Genomic DNA, 12,915 nt, shown 5'->3' with positions numbered 1-12,915 from the left:
TTAATCTCTCTATCCTAATCTATCATTTGCTCTTGACCAATCGATCAATTATAATCTATTGTTTAATTGTAATTTCTCCATCATCTATAATGTATTTCTCGATAATGATCTAACTCATAATAATGAATAATTTTTCAATGAAATCAATTATTTAAATCTTTGCACTATTCATATATCGCATATCACTCATATCATAATATTATATATATACCACAAATCTAACTCATAAATAATCTATCTTTTAATGTAATATATTTCTCAATTATAATCTATATCACCAATCAGAATCAATCTTTTGATCATATATTTATCTCTCAGAATAAGCGATTTTTCCGGTATCAAGTAATTTCTCTTCAATAATTAATCAAACAAACCATGTAATGTATAACACATATAACACAATAATAGATGTTAGAGTAGTGTTACTCATTTGGCTAGTTAGCAGACTCCATTATCGGATTCAATCCTTCATTGCCTATTAGCTTGTCATGTGGTAGTACCTTAACAGATCTCATACTCAACCCTGTTTCTCATGTATAGTGGTATAACTCCTCCGCTACAATGTCCCGTATATGATTCCCGGAAGCACCTCAATCGAACGCGTCTAAAGCTATATCAAATGAATAAAAAACACTCATTTTTATACTCAGGGGTGCCTCGCGTCATGAGCATGATGATCTCACGCCATGAGATGCGTCCAGACTTGGTTCTGCCACGTGTCGTACCCTTTCGCCGTGTGTGTCAATGATTCATCGTTTCTCACATCGTGAGGGATAATTGCTCACTTCGTGATGGTCAAATTGTCATGTTGTAATGGTCAAAAGTTGACCATTGACTTGACTTCATTAGCTTTCTCAAAATAGCAACTTACTTTCATCTAAACTTCAAACAACCATAACTTTCTCATACGAACTTTGTTTTCGACGATCTTTATATCAACGAATTCCTATCAACATCCTCTACAACATTTCGTAATTATCTTTTGCAAAATAAAATTTCTCAATTTAAAGTAACTCCACACTTTATTCCTCCTACTCGCCTCATATCATTTTATTCTTCTAAAATGATACTTGGTCTCGGAAGACATGTATTACATATATTTATTTGATTAAATATTATTTTTAATTATTGCTATGGTAAACTAAATAAAAACTTATTTCAAAAAATTTATAATAAATTTTCACATTAACATTTTTAATAAATTTTACTTAAAATATAATAAAATCATTTTCATAACTTACTTCATCTTTATTTTTAGTTTTTATGAATTTTTATTATTATTTCATACACTCAATAACATGGATAACATATTTTGTTAGTATTCATTGTTTATTTAATATTTTCAACCATTTATATATATTGCACATTAGATATAATCCATGATCTTATAACAATATCATTTAATTCCTCCTAATTATATTTTATATTTTATATTTTATTATTTATTGACTAATTTATCTAATATATTATATACAAAAAAAAAAAATTAATATTCTATATATATATATATATATATATATATATATATATATATATATATATATATGTGTGTGTGTGTGTGTGTGTGTGTGTGTGTGTATGCATTTTGTAACATCAGTAAAAACCATGACCAAAAATTTTGTTTTTAATTATAAAATAAAACCATAAGTTATACACATATAACGATATCATATAATCATGTTACCACATAAAGAATCATACACAATACTATATGTCATACCCCAAATCGGAACGACGAAGTCGTTTGGGGGTGAATGACTTACTGTTAAGTATCACAACCCATGCATCATAGTAATCAAAGTAGCAACAACTATCGTATTGATAATATAATATTTACATTGTGTTTAAAACATTACTTGAAATACATTAAAAGTACAACAAAAGTTAAGATGTAAAGCTCTGCCTTCACAACACCTGAGAGGATACCTGTCTACTAATGATCCTGAGAATACAAGTGGTTTAAAAAAATGTCAACATTAAAGTTGGTGAGTTCATAAGTATTTTTGTTATAAAAAGTATACTCTTGGTTCTTTGGAAAAGTTCGCATGTTCATCCATAAAATCCTATATTTTCTTTAGTAGAATGATAAGCACAATAGTTCCTTCGACAATCACTTAGTTTATACTAACTATATTTAACCTAATATTGAACGAACAGTTGAATGTGTGAATCTGCTCTAAGCCCACAACCAAACAAGGAACATAAAGTAAGGCGGAAGTTACACATTCCACTGCCTATCGGATATTATTTATATAAAATTATGATGTATAAACTAAGAAATTATAGAATTAACCATTAAAGGTCCTTATTGTATACTAGATTAATAATAAATATTAAACCTTTTATAAATAAGTTTCTAGTTTCACTTGCTCTATTGTGAAACAATGTTTTCAGTAATATTTGTTATTGTTTTCAAAAAGTTCTATCAAAAGCTAATTACCTTGAAATAACGATGTTTACCATAGAAAATCCTATATTTTCTATAAAACCGATTTGTAGTGTTAATCATTTTGATATCGAAAAGCACAAGTATAATTACTATACTTACTTTAAGGGTATCTAGTTTTGTTGACAAGTTAAACTGGCTGAAGACTTGTTTACCCTGAAAACCTGGTACGACGATACTACCCTCCTATGATCACTTAATACATACGAGTTGTATAAAACCAAGATCGAATAGACAACTAAATGGGTGAATCTGCCCTAAGCCCACAACCAAACAAGGAACAGGAAGTAAGGCGGAAGTCACACATTCCACTGTCTATCGGATTTCAATCTGATCTAACCTTATTGTATATAGTAAGTATTGTTTAGTTAATATCCCTTGGGAAAGTTTAGGAAAAGTCTATTACTACATAAATATATCGTTATTTTCTCCTTGTGAGTTATATGACCATACTGGTTGATATGACGTGAATCGAACGTCGATATCGTTTATGACGTTTGTCACCCGCATACCTGTCGGTCCAATTGTAGCTAACAGTAGATGTGAAGGATTGTTAGTCCCATATAGATCTATACATAGAATCACGCTCTCCCTCGAGGAGACTCTGTTTCATAAAGGTGGACTTCCACTGGTACTTAAGTAACTACCGAAGACGCGTCTCACAGACTAGATTAACGACTTGACAAGTAATAATGCGAAAACCTTTTTATAAATTACTGGTAGTTTTGTGATAAGATTCCTATGTTCCATAAACTATATTTATCATAGTTTATAAGTTTATTTCCATGTTTTCACATGGAATTTGTAAAATAGTTCATATGATCCATAAGTTATACCTTTTATAATTTATTTCCACGTTTTAACAAGTTTCATGTTTTCATTCATATTGACGACAATATAATGAAATAAGTATAATTACATTTTCAAACACAAGATTTCTTGTATTCTACTTGTATTCCCCCCCTAAAACTATTTAAAAATCTTGGTAAAGTATGGGGGTATGTACTCACCTTATTTGAGGGATTCGATAGAAGATTCAATATAGGATGTTATTTCCACGAGCTATATTCCCGAGTCCTATAAGCATTTCATGTAATATATGTATACTTTTAGTGAATAATCACAAATATGATAAGGATATGAACCAATTTATAAGTTTAACTTACAAATAAGAGTGTTAGAAGAAAAAATGGAAGTTGATTGGAGTTCACGGCTAGAAGAGTGATTCACAGACCAAGAACACTTGATGTTCTTGAGTTTACGGCCCAATTTGGCTGTTCACGAACCAACAATTTTGATGAATAATGAACACTTGAAGATCCTAAGCAAGTTCCCTTGAAGATTAAGGGAAGTAGGATGATATTTGAGAGGGAAAAGAGTGTTCATGGTTGAAGATCTAGAGATAAAAAGAGTGTGTTTTCGGCCAAGAATAAAGAAATGAGGTAAAAGTCAGCCAAACTTCTATATATAGGGAAGAGTATAGGGCCCGAAGGGTTCACGGCCCGAGCACTGTTCACGGCCGAAGATGAGTTCACGACTGCAAACTGAAGCTTTGCGGTCCGAAGCAATATCATGGCCGAGAACCGAAGACTGATTTCGACCGTGAAGGGTTTGCGGTCCATGCAAGGCTTGCGGCTGCGAGACTTCTTGGTTTTTAATTTTCTACACTTCTATTTCAAACAATGCCTCAAACAAAAGGTCCTAAACCAAGTCTAGAATCTAACTCTACTTAAAAATAAGATAGATCAAAACGAGAAGTTTTACTTTTATTGAAATAAAATTTTCGGGTTGTCACACTGTATGTTCTATTCCTTAGACCCCGCCTATCATGGGCCCCACCCCTTTTCTGCTAATGATCAGATATGGAACCCCGTCCAGAATAAACTAGTAAAGAGATACGGGCCCCCATCCACACTCTCCTCCCTACCAGACACATACAACTATCACACAGACAACAAGTATAACTAAACATGCATAACATTCCTCGGGTACCACCCGACATCGGACCGTAGTCCGAAAACGTACATAGAATACATTCCTCGGGGCACCACCCGACATCGGACCTTAGTCCGGAAAGCATACATATAAACATACATCGGGAACCACCCGACATCAGACTCTTATCCGGAATATAGATCCTACATGCATGCATATGGGACGACCTTGGTCCCTTAGACCCATTCACACAAAGGGAAACTCACCTCACACTACTAAAGTCCTCCGGATAATCCTCAGACTGCTAGCTGGCAATTCCTCGAAATGCAAATCCTTCAACTCTCCGAGCTATCAGTACCAAAATAACACTTAGTCAAGACCCAATAATCATTCTTAGGGTAAAATGACCATTTTACCCCTTATCTACTTTGGTCCATGCATAAAACCAAAACTATAACATGAAAGGCCCAACACTAGGTAGGCTTCCCAAGCCCACTAATGGCCCAATTTTCTAAATTGAGCCCAACCCTCATGGAACCACCCTTAGAAGCCTTCACAATCCCCTCGGGTCAACCTTGTTCAAAATCTAGTCAAGGTCAAAGTCAAAGTCAACACCCTGAGTTGACTCAACTTGTCGAGTTTTCATGCTTCTCAGAATCATGATAAAATGAGTAAACTCGTTGAGTCCTTCCTTAACTCATCAAGTTCCCATGAGTCACAAACTCATGAACTCGCGATTCAACTCGTCGAGTTTTCCTCCAACTCGACAAGTCCCATGAACGGAATCCGCTATAATCGACTAAACTCGTCGAGTTCCTCTATAAACTCGCCGAATCCCTCACATTTCTATTCTATTCAGTCTTTTCCTCAGATCTAAGGTTTCAGAATATAGATCTATATGGATTTGACAGTGCACATTCATAAAGTAGACAACTTGATGGCTTTGCATGCCTCAAATGGACCCAATCTTAAGATATAGCAACGTACTTCCATGGATACGACCTATACATGGGAATCAAAGGGTTTAAAACCCTTTTTACGAACCTAAGGGCCAAATCGTACTGAGAATGGAAGTTTCTAATCATCAAGCTATGGAAACTAGCCATGTTCCAACAATGGAGTCTATAAACGAAACTAAGAGAAATCTAAGCTATGGAACATCAAGTTTAGAACTTTTTTACCTCAGAAAGATGCCAAAAGCGAATGGGATCCCAGATCCAAAGCTTCTCCTCAAGCTTGATGACTTCTAGTTCCTCCAACTCCTACTTCAAGCACAAAATCCACTCAAAAATGGCTCACACAATAGCATTAGCGTTTCGAGATCTAGGGTTTGGACAATGGAGGCTGGAAATGAGGCCAAACCCTAAGTCATAAAGTGTTTAAATAGGGTGCCAGATCCCAGATCTAGGGTTTCCCAAACCCTGTCCAACTCTTCCAGTTGGTCTTCCAAAAACACGCGTGACAACCTTCCTACTCGTCAAGTTTTCACCCTTGAACTCGACGAGTTGACTTCTTATATAGAAAATTTTATTCCCTTAATTACCTTTCTAGATTTCGGGTGTTACACATTTTTTAAGTTAATTCAAATGAAAAATTAGATAATTTTAAATTAAAAAAAATCAAATGAAGGTATTTTGTGCATCTATTATTTTGTATGTATTTATTTATATTAAAGTTTGTTATTTTTTATCTACATACTTATTAATTAAATATATAATGCAAAGTTATATATTTAAGACAACACTTTCATAACTACCTAATAAAATTATTCATATTTATACATATTTAGTTAAAAAAATACATTTGGAGTATGAAATACATACAAACTTAAGGCCCTCCAATGTTAGAAATAATAATTGTCATATGTTTAGAATTAGTTGGGGATAACTTTCAACCTCAATACACAATCAATAAAATTAGTCGTATTTATCTGTATTAAATTATAATAGCAAAATAATTGAAATATAGGTTTTTTCCTAAAATTATTTTGTAACAAAATATTTTGGAAGTTGAACATTATGATGTAGAAAATTTTCAAAATATGTGACAACCCGAAATTTTCATGTTCAATAGATCAATTTTATCAAAGTTAGACTCTTTTTGCTATCTTGTAGCACTGTTTAGGGTCTGTTGGAGTGTTCTAAACGTAATACAATCAAGGTAGGAGCTTAGAAATGGGTTAACTTGATGCATATTAATCAAAACCGGACCAAACACTACAACACATGGAGTGTGCGGCCACACACCCATTTCAGCCACACTCCTTCGTATAAATAGAACACTTAGCCAATTTTGATCACTTTTCCACTCCTTCAAGGCTAGAACTCGAGATTCTCTCAAGTACCATCCACATCTTCATCTTGATCTTCATAACAGTAAGTAATCCTTCCTTTGAATATTTGATACCTGAAATTATCTAGCCTTCTTCCTACTATGATCCATGAAAAACACATTTTGGTGTTAGATCTTCAAGAATACCAAGAACACCAAGAACACCAAGAACACACACTAAGTTTTGGACCATAATCACCCCTTTCAAGCCTCTATAACGGGTATATACTTGTCACAACTAGTTATATGCGAAGAACACTTGAAATTATACATGAAAAACATCATTCCGTATGATCTTCAAGTATCTACAGCCCCACATACTTCCTGGTGGCCGCACACACCCTTTTTAGGTTCCAAAATGGAAAAAAACTTCATTTAAGGCTAAGGCATGAAGAATGAAGCCTTCCTAAATGTCCCTTATAGCTTAAAATCACGTTTTGGCACATTCCATAAGGAGTGTGCGGTCGCACACACTGTCACACCCCCAAACCGAAACGGCGGAAATGTTCGGGGGTGGATGACTTCATGTGGTAACGTAACAAATGAATACATAGTAAAGAAAGCAATACAACCATCATATATATAATTAAAAGTTTACATTGTTAAAAGGTACATGTTCAAAAACCAATTACAATATGATGCCAAAATATGAATTTAAATGGCATCGCAGCGTCCCTTCTTCAAAAGCTGTTTGTTACCTGTAATTACTGAATCTCTGGGACATACAAGTAGTTTTGAAAGAGTAGATCAACATTTAAGCTGGCGAGTTTCATAAGTATTAAATGATAATGTTTGTATGAAATGAAATGTTTTGTTTTTGTTTGTTTGTTCCTTGAAAATCCCATATTTTCTACTAGCATAAATGTAGCCTTCTATCAAGACCAATGTTTGTTTCTAGAAAATGTATGTACGTATAAAATTTCCAATACATCTGAAAAACCCTGTAAATCAATGTATTTTTAATACTCCATGTGAGTTTTATAACCATACTATTGACTAGAAATGCCTATACACAACGTTCTTCAGGTGTTGGAATGTTCTGACGTTTGTCACCCCAAATGGTGTACTGTAACTAATAGTCAGGGCGTGGGTTGTCAAGCTCGTATAGATCTATACACAAACACGATGCTCCCCGTCCAAGGGATTCTGGTATATAATACAAGACTTGACATGTGTACTCGAACGCACGTGAAGTTAATGTCTCACAAAACTTAGTATAAAACAGATTTACGTGTGAAAATGTTCATTTGTTCTTGCATGTGAAAGTAAACTTCTTGAAATAGTGTTTCTAGTATGTAAAAGTTCGTAATGTTCTCGTAAAACTATACCTATTATAGTTTTCTGAAAGTGTGTCTCGTTTGTATAGTAATCCCTAGTGAAAATGCTCACTTGTTATGAAAAGTATAATCTTTATAATCCCAAGATGGACACATATACATACAGTATAAGCAGAGTGTTTGATCTATACATCTATAACAACATTTTTCATTTCCAAAGATATGATGTTATCGTGATATATTTTGCATACGAAAGTTTCCCTATAATAGTTATAAATCACATATGATTTCATTGATAAAAAGGTGTATAATGAAACTTTATATAACACACGATAATAATCGTGTGGTTTACTTGTATTTTCCCCCTTAAAAGCATATAAAATCATTTATAAAACATTTAAAAGTGTGAATTATAAGGGTATGAACTCACTTGAAAGATCGGAAAAGGCGAGATGAAAACCGAGCAGAATTTCGACTCGAGAAAGCAGATTTTCTCGGGATTCTTAGGAATCTCGGGAGCACAAACGACCTTCAGGACTTGAGCAAGGAAACCGGGGCTTCGGGATCGTATCTGCACGGAAAACGAGGCAAAACGCAAGAAATATGAGAGGAATTGGCCCTTTTCTTCGGAACCCTCGCATCCCTTTTATAGGGGCTGTGAACCGCCTCGGTACGCTGGGCGTATGCGAGTGGGCGTACGCGTGCCTCATGCGTGACCGCTTCCTCGACTGCCTCAGACCTTCAGATGGGACGGGGCATAGCCTCGCGTAGGGGTGACATGGACGTTGGGCGTACGAGCGTACGCTGGGTGTAACTCGGATCGACCTGGTGACTCCTCCTTCGGATAATACCAAGACTAAATATTAAAATTTATATTTTAATTATTTAATAAACTTTAAAAATTCATATCTTCTTCATACGAACTCCGTTTTTGACGTTCTTTATATCCACGCGTAGGTGAGACTACGCTCTACAACTTTCGTTTAGATTCTGTCGGCAAATTTTGAAATTATTTTTATTATTTATTTTTAAAAGGTCACGGTAAGAAAATTTCGTTAGAAATTCATAACTTCTTTATCTGACGTCTGTTTTTGCCAGACTTTTTACCGTTGTAATACCATTGTCGAGACCTTCGATTCTCATTTAGGTTATTCCGGGCAAAAGTCGATCGATCTCCGATTCGAGTTTTTAGCTGTCTGTTGCTAAGCCGAACATGGAAAAATCATAACTTCATTCTACGAAGTCAGATTTGGGCGCTCTTTTTACGTACGATTACGGTTTAATGACATCAAACAGAGTAGGTAATTAATTAGAGACTTTTTGGACATTTTATTTTCGAAGTTAATTTCATTATATCAAAAGTGGTTACAATACTTGACTTTTTAGGTCATTACATAGAGTTGAAATATCGGGTTCTCACATCATCCCCCCGTTAGAGGGAATTTCGTCTCGAAATTTAAAGTAAGAAAGGTACTTGTGAATCAGAGAAAAAGATGAGGGTACTTTTGTTTCATCTGATCTTTGCGTTCCCATGTGAATTCAGGTCCTCGCTTGGCGTTCCAGCGAACCTTCACGATGGGTATGCGTCTTTGTTTCATTTGTTTGACCTCTCGGTCCATGATTTCTATCAGTTCTTCCACAAAGTTGAGGCTCTCGTTTATCTCGATCTCGACGAGTGGAATAACAAGAGTCTCATCGGACAGACACTTTTTTAAGTTCGAGACATGGAAGGTTGGATGTATGTTAGTAAGTTCACGTGGTAGATTAAGCTTGTAAGCTACATGGCCGATTCTGGAGAGAATCTTGAAAGGCCCTACGCATCTTGGATTTAGCATTCCACGCTTTCCAAAGCGTATTAAGCCCTTCCACAGTGAGACCTTCAATAAAACGCGATCTCATACCTGGAATTCCAAAGGTTTCCTCCTTTGGTCAGCGTAGCTTTTCTGTCGGTCTCTAGAGGCTTTCAACCGTTCACGAATCTTAACGATCTTCTCTGTCATTTCCCGTATGATTTCCGGACCGTTGAGAGTGCTTTCAGGAACTCGTCCTTTAGCTAACTGGGTGTCGCCAACTTCAGTCCAGCACAGAGGGGACCTGCACTTACGGCCATAGAGGGCTTCAAATGGAGCAGCCTTTATGCTCGTATGATAACTATTGTTGTACAAAAATTCGACAAGGGGTAAATGGATATCCCATGCCTTTCCAAAGTCAACCACACAGGCTCTCAGCATATCTTCTAAGGTTTGTATCGTTCTCTCACTTTGCCCGTCTGTTTGTGGATGGTAGGCTGTACTCATGTCTAGCCTAGTCCCCAGGGAACTTTGTAGTGACTGCCAGAACCTTGAAGTGAATCTACTATCTCTATCGGAGATAATGGATATCAGAACACCATGCAGTCACACTATTTCCCTTATGTAAGTTCTTGTAAGCCTTTCCATCTTGTCAGTCTCCTTGATTGGTAGGAAATGCACGGATTTGGTCAACCTGTCGACGATGACCCATATGGTATCGAGTCCACCCGTCGTCTTGGGAAACTTGGTTATGAAGTCCATAGTAATACGTTCCCATTTCCATTCCGGTATCTCCGGTTGTTGTAGTAATCCTGACGGTTTCTGATACTCGACCTTAACCTTAGTGCACGTAAGGCATTAACTTACGAAGGTAGCAATTTCGGCTTTCATGTTAGGCCACCAGTACAGTTTCTTAAGATCCATATACATTTTATCTGAACCTGGGTGAACGGAATATCTCGTGTTGTGTGCTTCAGCCATGACTACGTCTCTGAAACCACCATATTTCGGTGTCCAGATACGGTCCATGAGATAATATGCTCTGCCACCCTTGATTTCTAGATTCTTTTTCATTCCTCTCAGGGATTCACCCGCCACATTTTCAGGTTGCAAAGCTTCCAGTTGAGCCTCCTTAATTTGTGTGGATAAGTGGGAATGGATAGTCATAGTCAGAGATTTGACTCTCCGACCAGTGTATTCTTTTCGACTGAGGGCGTCAGCTACCACATTGGCCTTGCCAGGATGATAACGAATTTCACATTCGTAGTCATTGAGTAGCTCGACCAATCGTCGCTGTCGCATGTTGAGCTCATTCTGATAAAAAATGTGTTGAAGGCTCTTGTGGTCGGTGAAGATAGTGCTCTTTGTTCCATACAGGTAGTGTCTCCAGATCTTCAGAGCAAATACCACTGCTCCTAACTCAAGATCGTGTGTTGTATATTTTACTTAGTGTGTCTTAAGCTGACGGGAGGCATAAGTAATAACCTTCCCTCTTTGCATAAGAACACAACCAAGTCCTTGGTTTGATGCATCACAATACACTACAAAATCTTCTATCCCTTCGGGGAGGGATAATATCGGTGCGGTGCACAAAGCCTGTTTCAGTGTTTGGAACGCCTTCTCTTGTTTTGCTTCCCAGTCAAAGGCCACGCCTTTCTGGGTCAATGTAGTAAGAGGTTTCACAATGCTAGAGAAGTTCTTTATGAACCTGCGAGAATAGCCAACGAGACCTAGAAATTGACGAATCTCTATAGGTGTCTTTGGTGCCGACCAGTTCGCAATGGCCTTAATTTTGGAGGGGACCACGTGTATCCCCTTCTCGCTAACAACGTGGCCCAAAAATTCGACTCTTCGAATCCAAAATTCGCATTTAGAGAACTTCGCATAGAGCTTCTCCGATCGTAATGTTTCTAAGACTTTTCGTAGGTGCTGACTATGCTCTTCCTTACTTCGGTAGTAGATAAGTATATCATCGATGAAGACGATGACGAACTGATCCAAGTAAGGACGACACACCCTATTCATTAGGTCCATGAATACCACTGGTGCGTTGGTTAATCCGAACGGCATCACTACAAACTCATAGTGTCCATAACGAGTTCGGAAGGCTGTCTTGGGAATATCCTCCTCTAGTACTTGTAATTGGTGATATCCGGATCGTAGATCTATTTTCGAGAAGTAGTTTGCTCCTTGAAGTTGATTAAATAGGTTGTCAATGCGGAGCAGAGGATAACGATTTTTGACAGTAAGTTTGTTCAGTTCTCTGTAGTCAATGCACATACGAAACGATCCGTCTTTCTTCTTTACAAATAAGACTGGTGCTCCCCAAGGTGAGAAACTTGGTCTAATGAATCCTTTTTGATGGAGTTCGTTAAGCTGACTGGAAAGTTCTTGCATCTCTGCTGGTGCCAGACGATAAGGCGATTTTGGTACCGGGGTAGCCCCTGAAACTAAGTCGATTCTAAACTCGACTTGGCGTTGTGGTGGTAACCCCGATAGTTCTTCTGGAAAGATATAGGGAAAGTCGCATACTTCTGGAATGCTCTTGATGTCCTTTCATTCCTGACTCGTATCGACGATGTGAGCAAGAAATACTTGACAATCCTTCAGCAAACACTTTCGAGCTTGGATGCACGAAATGATGCGAAGGTTTGTACTTGATTTGTCGCCGTAAATCACTAATGTTTCGTCGTTAGGGAGGTTAAGACGAACTGCTTTCTCAAAGCACATGATGTCGGCACGAAGAAAACTTAACCAATCCATGCCGACTGTGACGTCGAAACTTTTAATTTGGACCGGCATGAGGTTGATTGGGAAAGAATGACCGCCTAAAGTTAATGTACAACCCATGTATATGCAGTTAGTGTTTTCCGTTTTTCCGTTTGCCATTTCTATAGTGAATGATTTTTCTAACTTGCTAGGTTTATGTTTAAGTAAGTAAATAAAGTTTTGACTCACGAAGCTTCTCTCTGCTCCACTATCGAACAGTATGCATGCATATGAATTATCGAGAAGAAACGTACCAGCAACTACTGTAGGATCAGCTATGGCTTCTTCGTGGCCTATAGCCAAAACTCGTCCCACCCCGCCGGTATTTGCTGCCTTCGGGCAGTTTCTCTTGTAGTGGCCCACCTCG

The sequence above is a fragment of the Lactuca sativa genome, chromosome 3 (assembly GCF_002870075.4).
Source record: "Lactuca sativa cultivar Salinas chromosome 3, Lsat_Salinas_v11, whole genome shotgun sequence".
Lineage (NCBI taxonomy): Eukaryota > Viridiplantae > Streptophyta > Magnoliopsida > Asterales > Asteraceae > Lactuca > Lactuca sativa.
This window is presented reverse-complemented; position numbering follows the sequence as displayed.